The sequence below is a fragment of the Apteryx rowi genome, unplaced genomic scaffold (assembly GCF_003343035.1).
Source record: "Apteryx rowi isolate R43461 unplaced genomic scaffold, aptRow1 scaffold_5, whole genome shotgun sequence".
In the NCBI taxonomy this organism is placed as follows: Eukaryota; Metazoa; Chordata; class Aves; order Apterygiformes; family Apterygidae; genus Apteryx; species Apteryx rowi.
The window spans coordinates 8815804-8835510 of NW_020450760.1; the positions used below are offsets into that span (position 1 = coordinate 8815804).

General features: G+C 45.4%; 1 protein-coding gene across 1 annotated transcript in view; it reads left to right on the forward strand.

The window, feature by feature from the left end:
• Positions 1–51: 51 nt before the first annotated feature.
• FOXN3 (forkhead box N3) overlaps positions 52–19707 on the forward strand; it is a 221689-nt gene continuing 202033 nt past the window's right edge. Inside the window, exon 1 of the mRNA XM_026079705.1 lies at positions 52–89. The gene's annotated coding sequence lies outside the window, so the exon portion shown is untranslated. The remainder of the gene's footprint in view (positions 90–19707) is intronic.

Below are 19707 nucleotides of genomic sequence, written 5' to 3' on the forward strand. Positions count from 1 at the left end.
GGGCGGTGCTGGCCGCGGGATGCACCGCCCCCGCGGGGGCGGCGGCGGCGGCGCCGGAGGGAGCGGGAGCAAACGGCGGCGGCGAGAAGGTAACGGCGGCGCGTCTGGCCGGAGGCTTCGGCGGCGCGTTTCGCGGTGTCATCAAGGGCGGCCGCGGCGCGCGTGTGCGCGAGAGAGTGTGAGTGTGACTGTGTGCATGCGTGTGCGAGTGTGAATGTGTGTGTGCAAGGCTGCGCGAGTGTGAGTGCGCGTGCATGTGCGTGAGTGCATATGTGAGTGTGTGGGCATGTGTGTATTTGTGTATGCCCGTGTGCGTGCACGCGTGTGTGTGGGTGCTCGCGGGAACCCGGCCGGGCGCGGGCAGCGGGCGGCGGGCGCAGGCAGGGCAGGGCAGGGCAGGGCAGGGCAGGGCAGGGCAGGGCAGGGGGGTGCGGGCGGACCCGCGGGGCCCGGGCCGGTGCCTGCCCGTTCCGCCGCGCGTGCCCGGCTGGCGACCGGCGCGTTACTAGTTTCCGCGGAACGAGTTAGGAAGAGCCGGCAAAGCGCCCGGGGCCCYGCGGGTGCTGCGCGGTCCCCCGCGGGCAGCTCCGCCGCTGGCTTTTACACCGTGCCCGCAGTCACGGACCCGCGTGGGGCAGCTGGCTCTGCTCGGCTTCTACTGTTCCGCCTTGGGGAGGAAAGCGATCGTTTTCGGGGCGAGCAGCCTGGCCGCAGGCGGCGAGAACTGCCCCCGCTCTTTGCCCATAGCGCAGAAGGGCGTTTTGGGGGGAAAAGGGTGTTTTTGCTTGGCGGGCGGCGCGGGGCCGCTTGGCCGGCGCAGACGCGGTGTGGCGGCTCTCGGAGGCACCCCGCGATGCCGCTTTTGTTCCTGCGTGTCACCGCTTCTCAGGTCGCTGCTTGTAGAGGAGCCTCTTCCCTCCTCGGCAGCCCCGCGCGGCTCTTCCACACACGCGCTAGCGAGCATCGTCTGTTGCCTTAAGGCTCGTTTGTCAGAGCTACCAAGAAGGGTATTTTCCGATTTTCCCTTAGTTTCCCTGTGCCTGCTTTGCTTTAGTGCTGACTTTCAACTTATTTGGACTTGAATTAGTCTCTTCAAAATATACGTATATGTGTCGCTGCACCCTGGAAAAGAATTTTTCCTTATTAAGCTGCTGGTTAGCTTGTGGTCAGCTATTATTTATATAATATGTCTGTAAAAATCTGTTTGTACAGCTATGATACGATTGCTCTTATAATCCGATTTACTGAAACTTTAATTGGAGCCGATGGTGTTTCACCGTAGCGTCAGTATTTGTGTCAGATCGGACCGTGACTTTGGTGGGAGAAGAGGGTCTCTTGGAGGGCGATTTGTCATGCAGCGAAGGCTCGCGCGGCTCCGCGGGGCAAATCACAAACAAAAATGAGCGGACAATGAAAATGAGTTTGTGTGGTGCTAAAGAAAGCTGCGCAGCTGTTATGGGCACCATAAATTGGGCAGCCGGAGCCCTGTTTGTTTCAGCGTGCCCCATCTATTAGCTGGTAAACAACATAAAGCGTGATCACTTTGCGGCTGAAAATATAGGGCCTTTGAACGCTCGCTGCCAAAGCGTTACGTGTCGGTAAAGTAGCTCTCTTGTAAAAGAGGGACTGTCCCAGGAGCTGTAAAATCTATAAACACTTTTCTGATTGGTTTAAAAATTTAGACACAGGAAGCGGATGGTATCTAATAACAGACAAGTGGAGACATTGTTGTCATGGAAACTGAGAAGACTCCCCCCCTTCCCATTTATTTAAAAAAAAAAAAAAAGTCTGCATATCATCAGAAATGCCTGCAGAACATGTTGGCTTCTGTTGCCTTTCCCACAGCATCTGTTGAAACCTGAGAATATGCCTGTCAAATCAAGGTCATTTTACAATAAAAACTCAGGCACCGCCTCCCTCATTTCATGTCTGTATTTTGTTTCATACTTTCCACTGAATGAAGAGTTAAAAAGAAGCAAGCACCCTGCTTGCCCGGCGGGGACCCAGTCCCCCTGCTTTCCTGGGGGCCTTGCCGGAGCGAGGCCTGCAGCAAGGAGCCGGGGAGCGGTTGCCGCTGGAGAGTCAGGTTCATACGGGGAGGAAAGGCTGAAAACGGAAGTACGGGGGGGGGGGGAAGTCTTGGGGGGACTGTTATATTAATCAAGTGACCAGGCCAGATTTCTTTTAGCGTCAATCCAGGGACTTGAGATAAAGCTGGGATTCATTGGGCCTCCTTTTGTTACTCCTCATTAGAAAAATACATTAGAATGTAATTATTTGAACATTAAGGTCATTTCACAACTCTGCCTCACCTGCAAAAACACGGGAGACAAGTGTCTACCGGGAAACCCTATGTGTTTGTTTTTAATGAAAATCACCATTTGGTTATAGAATGCTCTTTGAGGACAAAAACAGATATGAGAATAAAATACACTTCATTACTGATGAATGCAGCGTGAGAAAATAAGACTGTTACCGTGGTAAATTGAAATTTTACTTTGCTGGACTATTGAAAGTTTATTGTGTGTGAAGGGGGAGAGCTATTTTGCTTTTAGAGCAGAAGAGAAGTATTTCACAGCAAACTCGCAAGAAAGGTTATAATGTTTGTGCTTATTTTCTTGGGTAGCAGCTGTTGATTTCAGATGTTTTTGATGGAAAGATGTCTTTGAGTATTCACTGCATTTTCTCAGAAACGTTTCATTTTGGCACTCCCTTTAATCTTCATTTTGCAGTAACCAAACCGAGTAAAGTACTTGAGTGCTTCACCCGCTGTATAAATCATCAGTTCAAAACCCTCTTAAATGACGAGTTCGACCTTTGTTGTCTCTTTGCTTGCATATTTCGCTCCTTGTATTACTGTTTTTTGAGCGGCCCGGTGGCTGGTGGTCCTCGAGCTGGAGAGCTAGCTGCTGCGGGGTGCCGAGGCGCTCGGCACCTCGGAGGGGACCCTCTGCTCCCGCGGGTTGGGCCTTCAGCGTCTAAACCCCCCAGGCCTGCTTTTAAAATCTGGTTGTGGGCAGAACAGTCGGAAAGGATCTTAAAACCAGCGTTGAGGAGCACTTCCTTCCACTCGCGGAGTCCCTCCGGAGGCTGCCAGCGGGCGGGAAGAGGGCGCTGGGGTGAGCGCGCTGTCCCCACGCGTCCCCGCGTTGAACTCGGATTCACCTCCTGCTGGAAGTACCTCTTCGGGAGCAGGCTGGGAGGGTCTCAGGGAGCCGGGCAGGTGCCTGCGCGACGCGGCTCGCCGCTGCGTAGCCAGATGTGGCTGAAGATTGCGCTGGAATCCGCGCGGAGCCAGCGGGGCGCGCGGCGAAAGCCCGCTTGCTTCTAGCCGCGTTTCCTGTTGTCGGGAGCACCCTTATCTGCAGGAAGGTTCGCAGGCAGGAAGCGTGTCAGTTACTTGTTTTTACAAAGTGAAGGAAATGAGCTGGATTAGGTGCTTTCTAGATTTACCCTCCATGGTCCTCAGCGGCCGTGTTGCTGTATTTATCGCCAGTCATTCTAGTTTGTAAAAGCTTTATTACGTCAGTCGTTCCCGAGTGAAATGCAATATGCCTCAAGAAGTAAAATGTTTGTGTTGTCCAGCCATTTTTTTTGCCGTTTAAAAAAAAAAAAACAAGCCACCCTTCTCTGGGCCACATTTTCAAAACTCTGTGATTTGCAATTTATACCTTTTGAGCCTAATTAATGATTTGAATATTCAGTGTGGACACGCAAGTAGTTTTTTTCGCTTGGAAAGGAAGATCAAAAATGCACCAGTTATTTTACTAATAGGAGCTACTCCTTACGCTTCTAAACTGCCTTTCATCATGGATCATAAATCACTTTTTACAGAAATTCATTTTTTAATATCCACAAAAATTGTACAAGCACAGGAAACTGAAACATAACATTTCACAYGGAGTGCCCAAAGTTACAAGACAAATTAGGAGCAAAGTTGGGAGTCAAATTAATTGCCCCTTAATTGTCAATTGCTAATGAATTAAAGCCTTGAAAATGCATTTCCCTTTCATTAGTGTTTTAACACTAATGTACCAATACAGTACATATGTATTTGGGAATGGGGATGGAGGGGTGAAAAAATAGACAGTGGGTCCAGAAAATACAAGTCGTTTGCTGGTCTTCATTCAAGCCTGGCGTTACTGGATGCCAGGTTAGAGGCTGGTTAGCTTAGACACAGCTTTGGAGGAAGGTCCAGTCTAATGGCTAGGGCTGTGGTCAGGCACAGCATTTTGGTTTAAGTCATTATTTTCTAATAAGCAGACAAATTCGGGGAAATACACATTATTTCTCAGATGTCAGCTCATAAAGGAGCATTTATGGCATTAAGCTGAACTTTCGTAGAGGGTTTTGGAGGGGGGAACATGGAACAGTTACATAAACTTGTAAGAAACGATCTGGCATGCCAAGCAACTTTAAGTAGTGATTTTTGGCGTGGAAAATGTCTTGGTATTAGGAGTCATTGCTGGCAGAGAAGGCGGCCAAAGCTGAGGGCTACTGAGAAGCCTAAACTCTGAGCAGAATGGGACTATCCTGGCCAGGACTGGAATTTGCCAGTTCATGACTTAAAACATAACACAGCGCAGCACAGCTTTGGCCACAATTTTGAAATATTTCTAATGAAACCGCATTGGCTTGTTACCTGCTCTCATGGCTGAGCCAAACCAAAGCAAAGCTGTAACAAGAATAATAATAATAATAAAAAAGGAATCCAACAAAATAGCATTCAATCTAAACGTAAAAATTATGAGCACATTTTTTTCAGAAGTGATCAGCTGATTCTGGGAAACCAGCATGAAGCTCTGGAAGGAAAGACAGTTTTCAGAAAGTGATGAGGCTTTGAAAATCATTCTCCATTTAAGGTGTCTGAAGTTCAGTTGTCAAAAATCAGGGCAATTCACATCCTCCTTATCTCCATTGCAACGCTTCAGAAGCCTTCATCAGCTTTGTGGCTTTTACTTTATCTTAATTAAAGTTATCTTTCTAGCTTAAGGTTTACATCTAGGCTTCTTTTATAGTCAGTGGCAAAGCGAGGCCCTCCCTGTAGCCTGGTTATCTGCCTCTCGGACACAGATCAGGTGGTGGGACAGCCCCTCTCTGGAGGTGTCTCTGGTGATGAGGGCTATGAGAAGTGGAGGAATCTCTCCCAGATTGGATGCACAACTTGAAGGTGGTTAAAGTTGCGTTGGCTCACATCTCGCGCGTGCCCAGCCACTGACCACCGCTTGCTCAGTGAGCTTCTCCCCTCGTGCCCCGGCTCTCCCTCCCCTGCCGCGACCAGGACACCGCTGCGCGCGGGGATGGCCCAGACACGGCTTGCTGCCACCTCCTCTCTACCCTTCCTTCGGAGCACAAGGCCTGCTTCGACGAGAGGTTGGTGCCGCAGAGCTGTGAGCAATCCCCTTGGCTGCGGCGGGGCTGTTCGCACCTCTGGTGCTGTGTAAATAAGAAACAATAACAGCTTTTTTGTTTTTTTCCTAAGTTATCTCACGAAGCATGTGATGTGCACGCCCTGGGATTCCCCGTGGCAGGAACGGGCACGCAGCGTGGCTGGGGACCGCTGCCTCGTCCTCCCTCTTTGGACGTGGGTAGCACCAGGAGGGGCTGCAGGGATGGAAAGCACATCCAGAGCATGTGGGGTCTGCTGGTGAAAAGTGGTACATACAGGCTGCATCTTTATATTACTTGCTAATGTGCTACTTCAGTTTCTCTCAGGGAGGAACACAAGTAATGAAGCTTGTCAGCTCTCAGCATCTCACAGCAGCAATGTCCTTCTGTCTGACCTTGACAAATGCAGCCTTGCACCATTCAGTGTGCTGCGGAGAAGACTACTGCCCTAGCGTCCTCCCTGCTTCTCTTTCTCTATCATGTCTAGCAAGCCTTCAAAGCTTGCTCTCATTTCCTGTCAAATTATATACAGCCACGACTGATTAGACCCAGTCTCCCAAACTTTCTTTTTAGATTTTCAAACAATCACTATGTCTTTTATTTTGTCCTTCATTCTTCAGAGGAGTTCTGAGAAGATACAGGGAAAAATAACGTGTTAGGTATGCTCTTGCAAAACCCTCCTCAAAACTCACCACCATTTCTGTGATGTCTGCAAAAACCAGGCAGACTGAGTCTGCTGGAGATACAACTTCTGCCTGTTATGCTGAATGGTGGTTCGTTGCTCTTTCCTTTCGCTTCTCCGTCCCTAGTCTAATACTGTAACCTCTGCTAGGGACTGTCTTTCTGTGTGTTGCAGGGCCTTCAGACAGCAGGGCTGTGGCCTGTGGTTGGGAGTCCTAGGTGCCACTGAATGGAAAGATCCATCTAGCTGTTTGGTATCGTTATTTTTTCCAGCATTAGCAGGAATTTACATCACTAGTTGATAGAGTGAACTTTCCAAGACTGGACGTTTTTACTCTTTACTGAAAATAGGACCTGTGTTATCTAAGGCTGCTGATGGTTTTGGCCCAGATCCTGTTGCCCACCACTGAGGTGTCACGGTTGTCCTGGGACTCTGAGGGTGAAGGCGGTGCGTTGGGGCCGAGCACTGGCTTCCCCCGCGGGAGCCTGACTGCACAGTGCTCACCTGCGCGTGTGTGCTCATACCGCTCACTCGCAGCCTCTGGGCACGCGTACTTCTGTTGCAAAAAAAATACCCCAGGTTTCCTAAGAGACAGGGCTTTGAGTACGAGGCAATGTGAGCTAGATTTGGGAAAGCACCTCGCAGAGTGGCAGCGTTATGGGAATTTGCTTCCTATGCTGCACAGCATAAGCTCTTTGCAGCTCTTTGCAGCTTCGCTCTTGGGCGGCGGGAGCCTGCCCCGCTGCAGCCTCTGCCCCTGCCTCCTGCCCGGCTCGCCACGCTCCCCGCTTACCCGGCCGCCGTGATGCCCCCGTGCTGACCTGCGCGTTGTTTTTGCTCGCCGGCTTTGCAGAGAGGCCGACCTTCTCTCAGGCTAAAGCCGTCTTCCAGCACAGCAAGCCCGTGCAAACTTCCCAGGCTGCCCTGGCCTCACGGAGCCTCGCTCTGCGCTCGTCCCCTCAGTAGCATATTCTAGCTGTGAATTTAACTGCTGGCCGGGCTTGCTGTGGAAAGGCAGAGGCATTACAGAGGTTAGGAGAGGTTATTAAAGATGGGAGCTAGCCGAAATTCTGACCCAGAACTGGTTTAAATCTCATTTTACCCTAAACTCCAAGTTGTTTTGATCAAGGTATGTACAGTAGATCATTTGCAGAAGCTACCCAATTAATACGTTAATTTTAACACCAAATTTTGTAAGGCTTTTCTGTTGGAGGTGGAGAAGGGATCCAAATGTTTTGATCCTCTTTTTATCATTATCTTGACTGGGTTTTTCTCACTCTGTGCTTTGCAGAGAGGAACAAAATTTTAATAATTCACTAATATACTTTCACTTCATTAACATTTAATCATTCCGGCATTGTGCATATGGCAGACTCTTTCCTGCATTCATTCAGGACCTGATCTTGCCCCCCATACTCTCACATCCCTCCAGGTATGGAAAGCCGTAAATGCTGGCAATATTCTGCTTTTTGGAAACAGCTTTTCTCTTTATCTAATAGATATTGCATTAAACAAAGATGCATTTTTTTTTGCAAGATGGGAACATATATACAAAGGTAGCAGTAATGGTTAGGCTGGAGCCATTAAGTGTCAAGCCTCTGGTCATTACAAAACTTAACGTTGTGGTCTAGAGGTCGTGAAGACACATGGCATTATTGCGATACCATTTGCATTATTTGACACTGCTGAGGCCTGTTTGGCTTAAGCAGAGGTTTATACTGGTGTTAAAATGCTCATAAAACTTTCAAGCACCTTCATGTTTGAAATTTGATATTAATTAGGACTGCGCAAATAACTCTTTACACTTCATGTAATCTGGAAAATGAAGTACATAAGTTTGGTGCATGCCCACATTGTGTTAAACAGATTCTTTTTAGTTGTGTCCAAATCTGAAGTCAGGTGTTGAACTTCCATGGTGATTCTCCTTCCTTTTTTTTGGTGTAAGGTAAATCTCTGAATTAGTGCATGATTTATTATTGCTAATTAAATACTGTTAGTGCACCAAATTGTGACAGGCATATTCAGAACACATAAGAAACCAAACAAAGCTGGAAAATGGAGAGTGGCTAGGTACAAGAGGCTGCAGAGTTGAATGGAAACTTTTGAGTTGTGGGCAGTGGAGAACTAAAGGTCAAGGAAAAATTTCAAGAGGTTGTATGTATACTGAGAAGAGTGTGGCTGTTGGAAGACCGGAGAACAGGAGATCACAGTAGTAAATACAGAAGATGTTGAGGGATCTGGCTGAGAGTTTCTACTTGTCAGATAGAATATATTTGCTTTTAGAAGCATCAGAGCAGAACCTCATCTCTTGTAAATTTGTATAATCCTGTTGCAGTTAGTGGAGTTACACTGATTTACAGCAGCTGAAGGTCTGTCCAGAGGTATCATAAAAAGAGTAAAGATGAGAAGGGTAGAGGAAACTGAAGAGGTTATAGGCTGGAGCAGCAGGGAGGACGGAAGTTTGTTCAGAAGGGATAGAGACTGGGAAAGTTAAGAGGTTTGGTAGGAAAGATCAGATGGTTCACTGCAGCTATATCGAGTTTGATTTGATGACGAGACACCAGGCAAAGAGATGTCAGCAAGGCAGGCTGAGATGGGTTGGGTTTGGCTGGAGAGGGAGAGTCTGGGATAGAAAAGTACGTTTCTCATTGGCACAGTAACTGTCGGTGTGCGAGTGAAGACGATCACCCACAGGATGAGGAGAGAAAAAAGAGACAGTCAAGGCCGCAGCTGGAACTGGGGGGAGAGGACGTGGGGATACAGAGGAAGAGCCAGACCAGGCCAAGGAGGGCTAGAAGATAGTATCTCACAAAGCCAAGGCAGGGGAAAATATCAAACATACCTAATATTATTTAAAGTTTATAAGAGAAAGAGAATGACATTGACTTGTTTAGAAGCATCAGCCATGAATAATCTCTACTACAATTAGTAAATTTTGAAAAGCTGAGCTATAAATAAACTGCAGCTTAACTGTTATGTATAATTTTTTTTCTGTCTTTTGTTGTTACAAAGTAGTCTAATGTAATAGTGCAGCAGACTTCAATGTCCTGGGGATGGTTACAGCAGCATCACTAATTTATGCTGTGTGATGCTGCTGTGGCTGTTCCTGTGCAGAAAGCTCTGCATGTCATTTTTCCATGGAAGTGAAGTGGTGGCTTCAGAGTGCTCTTAAGGTCTAGATGTGCCTTGGGACTCCCCAGTATTATCAAGATTAAATTGATCTATTTGTAGTATTTTTGTAACTGAAGATGCTTTCACTGTCTCTCTATTTTGTCCATCTTCAATTTGCTTTCAAATCTGAATTTTCTTTTGTTTAATTCATTACACTGGAAATTAGTTCATTCTTTGCAGAAGGCTTTCTGGCTATCTGCACAGGGCCAATACATCTTTTATGTAATTTCAGCATGTGAGTTTTGAGATGGCTTTTTTGGGCCTAATTCTGATCGCACTTTCCCAAATTAAATTCCTTTGTCCTCAGTGGCATTAGCCCTGATTTACAGTGGTGAAATTCAGTTCCACCTTGTGCCCGTTGCACTTGGGATCCTGGGGGAGGCATTATAGTAATGTGTTATGGTGCAGTTTGCCTGTTTTTCTCTGCTGAGTACAGGAACCTGCCAGATGCCTTAAGAGTGACGCTGGTGCTGATGGGGGCACCTGTTTGTCTGCCTTTTTAGCTGTCAGCTGTGTGACTGGAAATGGCCAGCTCTGGGTGAGAAGAATTTGAAGTCAGATTATTGCTAAGGAAACTCAGACAGGTGCAGGGAAGTCAGAGGGTTTTTATTAAATATACCAATGTTATATGTGACTTAATGGGATACAGAGCCTTTTGGCTGTGACTTTCCACCCAGTCTGGCTTGCTGTTGGGTGCAGCTCATTATTGTCAGATAGTCATTTGAAGGCTTATTCCAAAATTAGTGTAGTGGATCTCAGTCCACTTTCCGTCATCTGCATTGCTACTGACAGGTACTAAGCAGGAGCCTTGTTTGCAAGCTAAGCAGAGGGTCTGCTTAGGAAGTGTGGAGACAAATCCTGCCTCTCCACAACGTCAGCACTGGGGAGCACTAGTTCTGGAAAGGAACTGGTGTGATGGCGGATGAGCAGTTTAACGGGCTCCTGGGGCAGTGCTGTGAAGAGCAGAGCTTCAGCTCAGATCTTTATATACAAGAAGAGAAGATAGAAATGCAATGTCTGCCTGTGGTGGTAGGGAGATCAATCCTGGGTTGTATAGGCTATTTATAAAAAGATGATGATGAAAATTTGGAAAGGATGAGAAAAAAATCATGACCACTATTAAAAGGCTGGAGAAAATGCCTGGTAGTGAGAGTCTCGAAGAGCTTCATTTCTGTAACTCCTCAGACAGAAGAAGGAGAGATGACTTGGTTACAGCATACTGTTATCTTCACAGGGAAGAGGATACTTCCACTAATGGGAATCTTTCAGGGAAAGGCATAACGAGAGCCCATGGCTGGAAGCTGAAGCTGACCAGATAACTTCATATAGGAAATAAGGCATATTTTAACAGTGGGAGTGGTTTGCTGGAATAAACTATGACATCAGATGGGGAATTTGCTATCCCTTTGTGTCATCAAATGATTTTACTTCTGGAAATTCTGTTTTAGCTATACCCAAGTTGTTATGCTCTGTGCAGAATGAACAGGGTGATATTTGACCACTTATAAACTCCAGGGGGACAGAGTAGATGACTCATTCCCTTTTGGTTTGTGAACCTTTAACTTGAGCAGGGTCAAGGATTTTAGTGAGGAAGGTCTGGGAAAGACTACGCAGCTTGAGTTTGCTTTGTGACTGAATAGGAGATCTCATTCTGGCCATATTTTGTCATGAAGTAACTTTGCTCGAGGAGGAAGAAAAAGCAGACTGGAAAAAAAGAGTAATAAATAGCAATGAAATGTGTGTTAGGATGGTTGCCCTTGTTCACAAATAGACCTTTTTACTGGAGCAATTGCCACCCATTTACAGTACTGGGCTACTGTACGAAGACCTGAAATAGCCTGACTAGAAATGTGACTGACTTAATGGTACCAAGATAAGAAAAATAAATAAATAAACAGCATCAAAAGTGAAAAGTAAAATGCATTTTAAAAATCCTTTCAGTTTTGATAATCCAGGGTGCCATTACTCATGAGTAGTGACATTCCTGTTTTCAGTTCATGCCTTTGGTGGTCTTCCCATTTAGTACCTCAGAAATAGCCTAGATTAGAAAGCCAGTGTCTTTTAGAAACAGTAAAAACTTGGCTTTCCTAGTGGAATGGTAGCAGTTGCTTGCTTGCTTGTTTCTGTCAAAATCATGTTTTGTTGCCATCACATTTTCTGACTCTAAACATTTTCTAAATCCAGCAGACTGAGGTTGCCTACTAAAATGGGAAAGATAACCCTGGTGGCTGGTTGGGTGCTTTCCTGGCTTGTCCCACTGTCAGTTGTAGCAGCGACTGTAAAGCCGTATCCGAGGTACCTGTTCTCCTGATGCTGATCTTCCTGCACAGATCACCAGGACTCTGGGAACTGCTCCATGGGTCTCTGCAGCAGTTACACATCTTCCACGGGAGCTCCTCTCCCTCTGGGCGCTTAGGAGCATCGAAGGACTGTCAGGGTTTGAGTGATTTAGCTGTGTCCTCCCCGCAAAGTGGATAGGTTAGTAGCTTGAGTGAAGGCAGAACCACGTTCAGTCTATGCACTATATGACTTTGGTGAAGGCATTATGTGTATGGATGGAAGGTGAATTAGAGGCAGAGCTAAGCACGGGCTTGATTTAACACAGCAATGAAGGCGCTCTGCTGACCGCTTCTTTCTCGAGGCTCCTGAACGCTGCCAGTGTTGTGGAATGAGTTGTTCCTTGTAAGAGAGACAGATAGCCCGCTTTGTACGACAGACCCTTCAAACCTCTTCAGCCATGTAGGGCAAGCACAGCTCTGGCAGCTACAGTGCTAAATCATGACACTTGTCTCTTCTTGGGCTCTCTCAGTTTTCTGAATCTTTTAATTAGGCAGAGAAAACTCCTTTATATATAGGCAGTCAGAAGATAACACTTGCTGGAGTATCTGGAGTCTTCTAACAAAACAGATTTTGAGAGAAAAGCTGAGTATTTTGAAGCTAAAATAGTTTAAAGATCTCTCCTGGGGAAAGCAAAGTGAAATCTGGATGGCTCTGAGGCACGGTAATGGGATGTAAAGCCTGTCACTTATAGGTCATTCATGTGGCTTAGTTCCAGAAAGTAGTAGTTACCATCTGTCAATAGTTGTCAACAAACAGTTGCAGAGCTGCGAGTCTCATGCCTGCTTGTGGTCCTGTGCAGCCACGTTACTGCACCAGGACGTTAAGGGTCTGCGAGAGCTGAGTTAGTGGACTTGCTCTCATTCCTAATGGGCTGATAATGAGGTCACTCAAAAATCACCAGCATTAATTAAAGATTATAACTGTAGGATCAGACTTCTTAGCAGTTTGTGCTTGTGTCATCAGGTTGGAGAGAGTTGTTCAAAAGTGTTAAAGAGACGTTATGAATGAGAAAAGGGCCAAACACAATTTTATAAGCCTTGAACCCTTCCTCAAGGGGATAATTCCATGGTGCTCCTAGGAAAGGCTTTCTTACCAGTGTTATCTTTCATCAAGGAGCTGTATGAAACAGCCATTACTATACTGATGATAATAATAATATCAGTCTTGCCCAGTTGCTTTTTTTCCATTAGCTTGTAATAATCCAAGCCAGTGAACTCTGCCTGCTCATTGTGCTGTTTGTGCTTGGTTTATTCAAACCAGACTTCCTTCTTCTTTCTCTTTTGTGTAAATTACTTCCCACCCAAATGAGGATGCCTGTTCATGGTGTGACATGGACAGTTTAGGAATCATTTTGAAATATGGAACAGTTTTTTTCTCCTGGTAATTTTCATTCTGAATTTGAGTCTGGTCTTGCCAGATTAGTTGTTACTACTAATTGTACGGGGGTAAGACCCGGGACCACAGCACAGCCAGGATCCCAAGCACCCCTCTGCGTGATAGGCATAATGTGGAAAAAAAGATTTTCTTTCTGACCCTAAAAACCTAGAGCTTAAATAAAGCATTTGGAGCAAAAATTCCTCCAGTATATAAGTCTCTACTCCAAGATGATTATTAGTCGTGCTTTCGTATTTCACACTCTTTATATATGTTCCTGTAACCTGCTAATAACATATGAACACTGGGGAAATTTGGAGGGTCCACAGAAAACTGTTGGCATTGCTTGAGCAGCTGCTTCTGGACTGCTTATGTTCAGCAGATTTCTTCCTGTCAAAAATACTTTCAGCGCATGAATAAATGGTTAGGAAACCACATGCATATTGATTTATGTAGACAGCTACTGCCTTCCCACCTTATGCTCAAACACAACAACAACAGCAACAAAGGCAGTAGGATTCAGCCCATGTGCTGTCAGGAAGGGCTTGTTTTATTTTATTTTTAAACGTCATTTTGGTGGAGACTCTTAGGTAATAAACCTGGTGATTAAGCTGTTGTTTCCAAACTCAAGGGACAAGATTTTCAGCAAGGGGTGCCAAAGGGTAGCCTGCTACCTCTGGAAGTGGCTTGATTGTAGAAGTGTTAAAGCAAGCAGTGTGGTACTTTGAGAAATCTAGCCAGCCATTTCTTCTGGTGCCAGTGTGGGCACATAGGTGGTACCTGAAATGTTGGCAAAATGTGAAGCTTGTCCCTTGTCATGCCAAAATCTACTGACTCTGCTTGTCTTAACTGGTTTCACTTAAAATTTTGCCTGAGCAAATAGCTTAGTATTGGTTCATGGTAGATGGTCCATGTTTAAATAAGTCCACCTTCATGTATTCATGTGAAACTCCCATGGGATGCAGTGGCAGTTGCATCTGATTTTATGAATACAGTTTGCTCCTCTCTTGCTGTCACCGATGTAGTAGTAGTGATAATAATTTTTATTCATTTGTATTCTAGGGACAGGTAAATGGTGTTAATATTTTGCTCCTCCCCATATGTTCTCACTTTCTCAAGTGCCTTCTCCATTGATATGCAGGGTGATTTAAGTGAGTAGTTCCCACTGTGCTGGTGGGAATGATGCACGTAAGGCTGTTTGGAGCCAGCCGGTGAAAAGACCTCTTTGTATATACATATATGCTGCAACATAGATTTATATTGCTGTAACTGTGAAATCTATATCTTGTTATGAACAACCTTCAATCCATTACGTGTCTGGGCAAAATTCAACAGTTCAACCAACCAATCAAACTGGGAATGGAGAGCCAAATTCAGACCTCTGTACGCAGGGCACTGGCCTTTCTTGGCTTGCAGACCCTTAAGCCCATAGACTGATCTTGTAGTCTTATGACTACTGAAGCTAATGAAGCTGGGTTGTCTACACATTTCTGTGGTGATAAACATTTGTGGTGATTAACTCCTGTGTCTAATAACTGTGAACTCAGGTAGCAGCCTTTCCCCTAGTTAGCGTATTAATCAGGTCTCTTTCTTGGCCACCTTGCTTTACAGAATTTGCAAGAACCTAGTTGTCTTTAAATTTAAATTTAATTGGCAAAAGTTATTAAGGAGGAGACAGACAGATGTGGACAGCAGAATGATTGAAGCCTGTTTTAATAGATAATAAAGCTAACCCTCTGCCTCTAAAATGCCTAAATAGCAGCCTGAAGAACTGCTTTGTCTGTGAGCTGTAGAAGAAGGAAACATGGTTAGATTACAGAAATGCATGTAATGAGTTTATTACAATGCATTAATTACCCCTGCAAAGAGTTATCCTTCATTATTAAAGCAACTTTCTTCAAGATAAAATAATGAAACATACATTTTCATTTATCTTTGTCAGTCAAAAGCCCAAAATGAGATTCCTATCCCACTTTTATCTTGTGGTATAAAGTGATGTAACTCCCCTGAAGTCAGAGTTGGACAGCTGGGGAGAAGACAGCTTCCTTTTCTACTAGAAAGCTTTAATGCAACATTGTTTTATTTCTGCACATTAAAGTTAATAACACAGCAAGCAAATTCTGAAGTTAAGTATTTCTAGGATCTCTGTATGTTAAATAACTGAGAACAAACTTTATAGTCACTCTATAGGACCTCATGATATATCATTTTGAGCTACCTTCTATCTATTACATTTTATCGGCCTGCAAAATCCATTTCTAATTCTGGCCATATCTACTTTGCGATCACTTGCCAGAAATCTATTCCCAGGTTTCTCCTTATTTTAGTGAAATATCTCTGCTTCAGCACCTTTCCCAAGGTGGCTGATCTAATCATGGCACTATCAGTTATCACTTCTCATTTCCTTTGCTAGCTCTGTCAAATGCAATGCACAGCCTAACAAAGTGACATTCAAAAACTCCCAGTGACCAAAGCTATTTCCCTCTCTTTTACTCTGGAAAACTGGAATTATATGTGGCTTCTTAAACATATGCCCTTCACTCCATGTTACAGCCAGGAATGTGACTTGTAAAGTGCACTGTGAGAAGAGTTAATATTAAGCAGATAAAATAGTTATTTGCATATCTACCACACTTAGGTTCTGTTTATATCGACCATCTGAATATTAAACCCCACATCCACAATCTTTTTTTCATGTACAGGAGAGCAATGCTTCTTTCTAGCCAACTGGCAAGATAGTACTACGCTGCCAACAGAGAAACAAAATTTGCCACCTTGCTGTTCCTAACCTCCATTCTTCTGTGTCTCTCCATGTTTTTCTTTTAAATGAAAATGAGTATCGCTGTGTGCAGAGTATACAACCAGGGTACTTGTGTTTCTCAAGGAAGGAGTCATTTGTGTAGTGGATCCTCTGCTAAAGTTAAAAGTGCTTTCTATGGACACAGGTCCAGCAATAGCATCTTTTTTTTTTCTACTTCTGTTTCTTTTGGTGACAAACCTCTTAGTGCTATCTTAGATTGCTATCACAGACTAGTACTTGTTTTAATAAGTGTGTGGCTGATGGTGCTCCCTCCACTCTAGAAGATAAAGTTATCCACTTGCATCCTCGCAGCCCTTCCTGCTTTGCGCCGTGTAACACAAGCTGTCACGAGCGCTGGGCTGCGTCAGTCCCGGTTCACTGTCAGGCCAGTGGCCGAGGTCTGCCGATGCCATGTCAGACCACGTCCTCGGCAGGCAGCCCCCGGCGGGGTGCGGAGGTGGCTTTTGGGGGCTCCACACGGGCAGAAACCCCGCTTTCCGCATGGAGCCCGGTAGGTCTGCGGTGGGAGAGCGGCTGCGACTCTCCAGAGGCGCTGGCAGAACGGCCCCGAATAAGAAGGGACGGACAGAGATTATTTGCGTGCATGAGGGTCCTGCAGTCCCTAGAGAGCTGAGAGGGTGTCCCCAGTCATGAACTACTGAAAAGAGCTAGAAGGAGTTGTTTTTCTGGGGAGGGCCCAGCACAGATCTGACGGAGGTAGTGCTTTAATTCAGAATGATTGCATTTTGGGAGGGCTGAACAAGGCCTTTCCCTTCCACCCTAAATCTTCCTTTTTCTAAGAAACCTGGGAGCAGACTATCACTAGACTGCTCAGGAGTGTGGATATAGACCCTGTCCATGCCCTCACCCTGGCTCCAGAGCACCATGAAATGGGGCATTCGCACGATGCTGTGAGTTTACCACGAGCAACAGGCCAGCATGTGGATTTCTTCTAAAAGCATAGAGCCTGTTTTTGAATTTTTTTTCCCACCGTGTGAATCAAATAAACCTGTCTTGCAGTCTGCAGCAGATCAGCACGCATATTTTCCCCGTAGCCTGTTACAGGTTGCAGAATGAGTTTATTTGATTCAGATGGGGGGCGGGGAGGGAATTATAAAACCAGGTTTTAAACTGATAGAAAGAACCAATCTAATTTGCTGTTGATGGCCCAGGGTAGAACAAAACCCAGGTGCTCCCCATTTTGGTCTTTGGCCCATAGTGCAGTGAGCTGTGTCACAGCCTGGCCAGCTGCCAGGGGAAAGGTGTTTGCAGTCCCTCCTGCCTCTGCTACTGCTCCTGTATCTCTTGCTGACAACAGCGGCTGCAGAGGTGTAAACTTGGGAGAATCTGCCCTAACAGGGATTGCAGTGTGAGGTATTGTGTGTCCTAAAATGGTAATTTCCAGTGCAGCTAAATAATGAGGCCACTGTCAAATGGCTTAAGAAATTGTTCATTGCTGCATTTTTTTCTAGCTATTTCTTCACTGTAGGAAGGTAAAGAAATCTGTGATAAAATAATAATTAAATGCCGACAGTACTAAATTTCCACCCAGCATGAGTTGGCAGCAGTTGCAAACCAAAACATTAGGTCATTAAAAAAAAAAAACACTGATTAAATGCTTCTGTATGCTTTTCTGATTAGCTATTCTTAAAAAGAGCATGTGGCTGTAATAGATGGGTGTGCTTGACAGCAGCAGTTGCTTTTTTGGGGAAAGGTAAAATACTCAAGTTTTAATGTGTATATATGTATGTTTGAAAGAATTTCTTGCTGATCTTAGCTATGGGGATTTATATGTTACTAATCATCCAATTTTAAAAGCCCCCAAGACATCTCCTGTCCAGGAAATATGTGAAATGCCCTGAATATTATGTTTCTGGAAAGAATAGTTAACAATGACTAATATGCTCAGGGTTTTGTTTTGGTCTCCTTTTCCTTTTTTCTGACTAGACAGAGCTGATCTCGTGCTGGAGAGTCGAGCAGCCAGGGTGGGCTGTGCTGTGGTATTGCAGTATTGGAGCAAGGCGTGAGCAGGGCTCCGGGAGGCTACAAAGTAAAAATGGTCAGATTTTGTGGGTTACCCCATCACTCTCACAGCTGCCCTTTCACTATCTATTTCTACCTGTGATCCACGGTATCATACTTTTGCTCCAGTTTGCTCTGTAGCAGTGTTTCAGGGGGCTGATACCTACAGCACACATCTGTCCAAGGCTCCTTCCACGTCTGGAGCGGTTTTGAGTAAGAAAGGCCAAGGGATTCATAGGGGGATCAGGATCACGTGGCTGCCAATGTACTTAGCACTTTTATTAAATCTTCTAAGGACAACAGGGATATCTATTTTTCCCCTACGAGCTGGACAAGTTACATATATTTTTCTCTTCACTATGCATTCCAAAAAGCAATTTCTCAGGAAGAGTGGTTCCAGTTTAATCTCCAGATTATCTGAAAAATTTTTTTTTCTCCAGGATAAAGCAACTAAATAATCAGCTAACCCTAAGTCAGGCAGAGCTGCGGACTATGTACGAGCACATGTGTAGGGATCCAGATTTGAAGAGTACCGCTTAAGGTTGCAGTGTTTCAGCCTCATAGCTTCAGCTGGAGTTTGTTAGTTACTTGGAGGTGAGTGCACATGCTCCTGTGAGACTGGCTGCTGAGCAGTAATCAGATCCCTGGCCCCCCAGAAACATCCCTGATTTGGAAAGCTGAAAGAAGACTTTGTTTCTGCAATTGTTAGAACAGTGAATTTTTTCAGTTTAAATGCAGCAACCAAGAGCAAGAGAAAATATTGGCCACGTCTATTTCTCTCTGGTACTGAGGTGTGCCCAGCACAGAGCAGATGGAGGACCAGTTAGGAGGCTGGCAGCTGCCACCTCTCTCCGGATGCCACCGTCCAGGTCCTGGCATAAGTCAGAGGTACCTATGAGCTGCTCTCACTTATATTTGCTGTTTTGAGCCCCCTGAAGCTCCTGCTCAGTCTCAGTCCTGCAGAGCGGCGTGTGCAACCTACCCCGGCTGGGATGTCCCATGGGACAGGGCAGGCGGTGGAGTTCTGCCAAAGCTGCAGGTGCATCTGCATGTGGCCCATCCAAGTGGGCATCCGGGGCCAGAAGTGGCTGAAACTTAGGGATGTAAAGTGGCTCTGAGAGCCTGTCCTCATATTTCCAAGCTCATTGGATCCTTGCAGTATCTGCACTGGGTTGAAACAAACTATTTCTCTACTGACATTAACGTACTTGACCCTATATAGTACAAGGTAACCAAGCAGTTACAGGCCATTAATCTACAAATGCACTTGTGAGGTATTATATTAATTAATCCAGGGCCAAACAGTGGTGTAGCTGTCAGTGTAGACCATGATAAGACATTTTAGCTCCTAGTTAGCGCTGAGTTAGTACCTAGTTAGTACTGTTTACAGCTGTATAGGCAGGTGCTCTCGAATTTCATCAGACACCTCACCAAAGGTGGGATCAGTGTTGGTTCATCCACTAAATGCACTTCCAAAACCACACCCTGTGCTCTGCTGGCTGGTTCAGTGAAAGCTGGCCACTACTCAGCCTTTACCAGAGCTTGCCTACCTCTCAAAGCTCTCCTACTTAGCGCACCAAATAACTGGGGATACCTCAGAGGCTGCTCCCAAAGAGAGCTGTCAACTAGAAGGGCTGCTTTTCTGTGCTGTCAGCTCTTATGGCACAATTGGAATGAAGGTAGGTTGCATGACTTTGGTATGTGTTTGTATGTTGATTTTATTGCCTCATTTTTTTAGAAGAGGAATGCTTCAGGCATCCCATGGCAGAAATTCCACTTACTCTTGGGCACTGCCCAAGAGTTACTCATTAGAATAATAATTGATAATGAATAGTGATGCTTAGCACCCAGACTTATGGAGTGCTTCGGTATGTCAGACTATAACTATTGTGCAGAGAGGGACCTCCTTTTGTAGCTTGAATTGCTATAA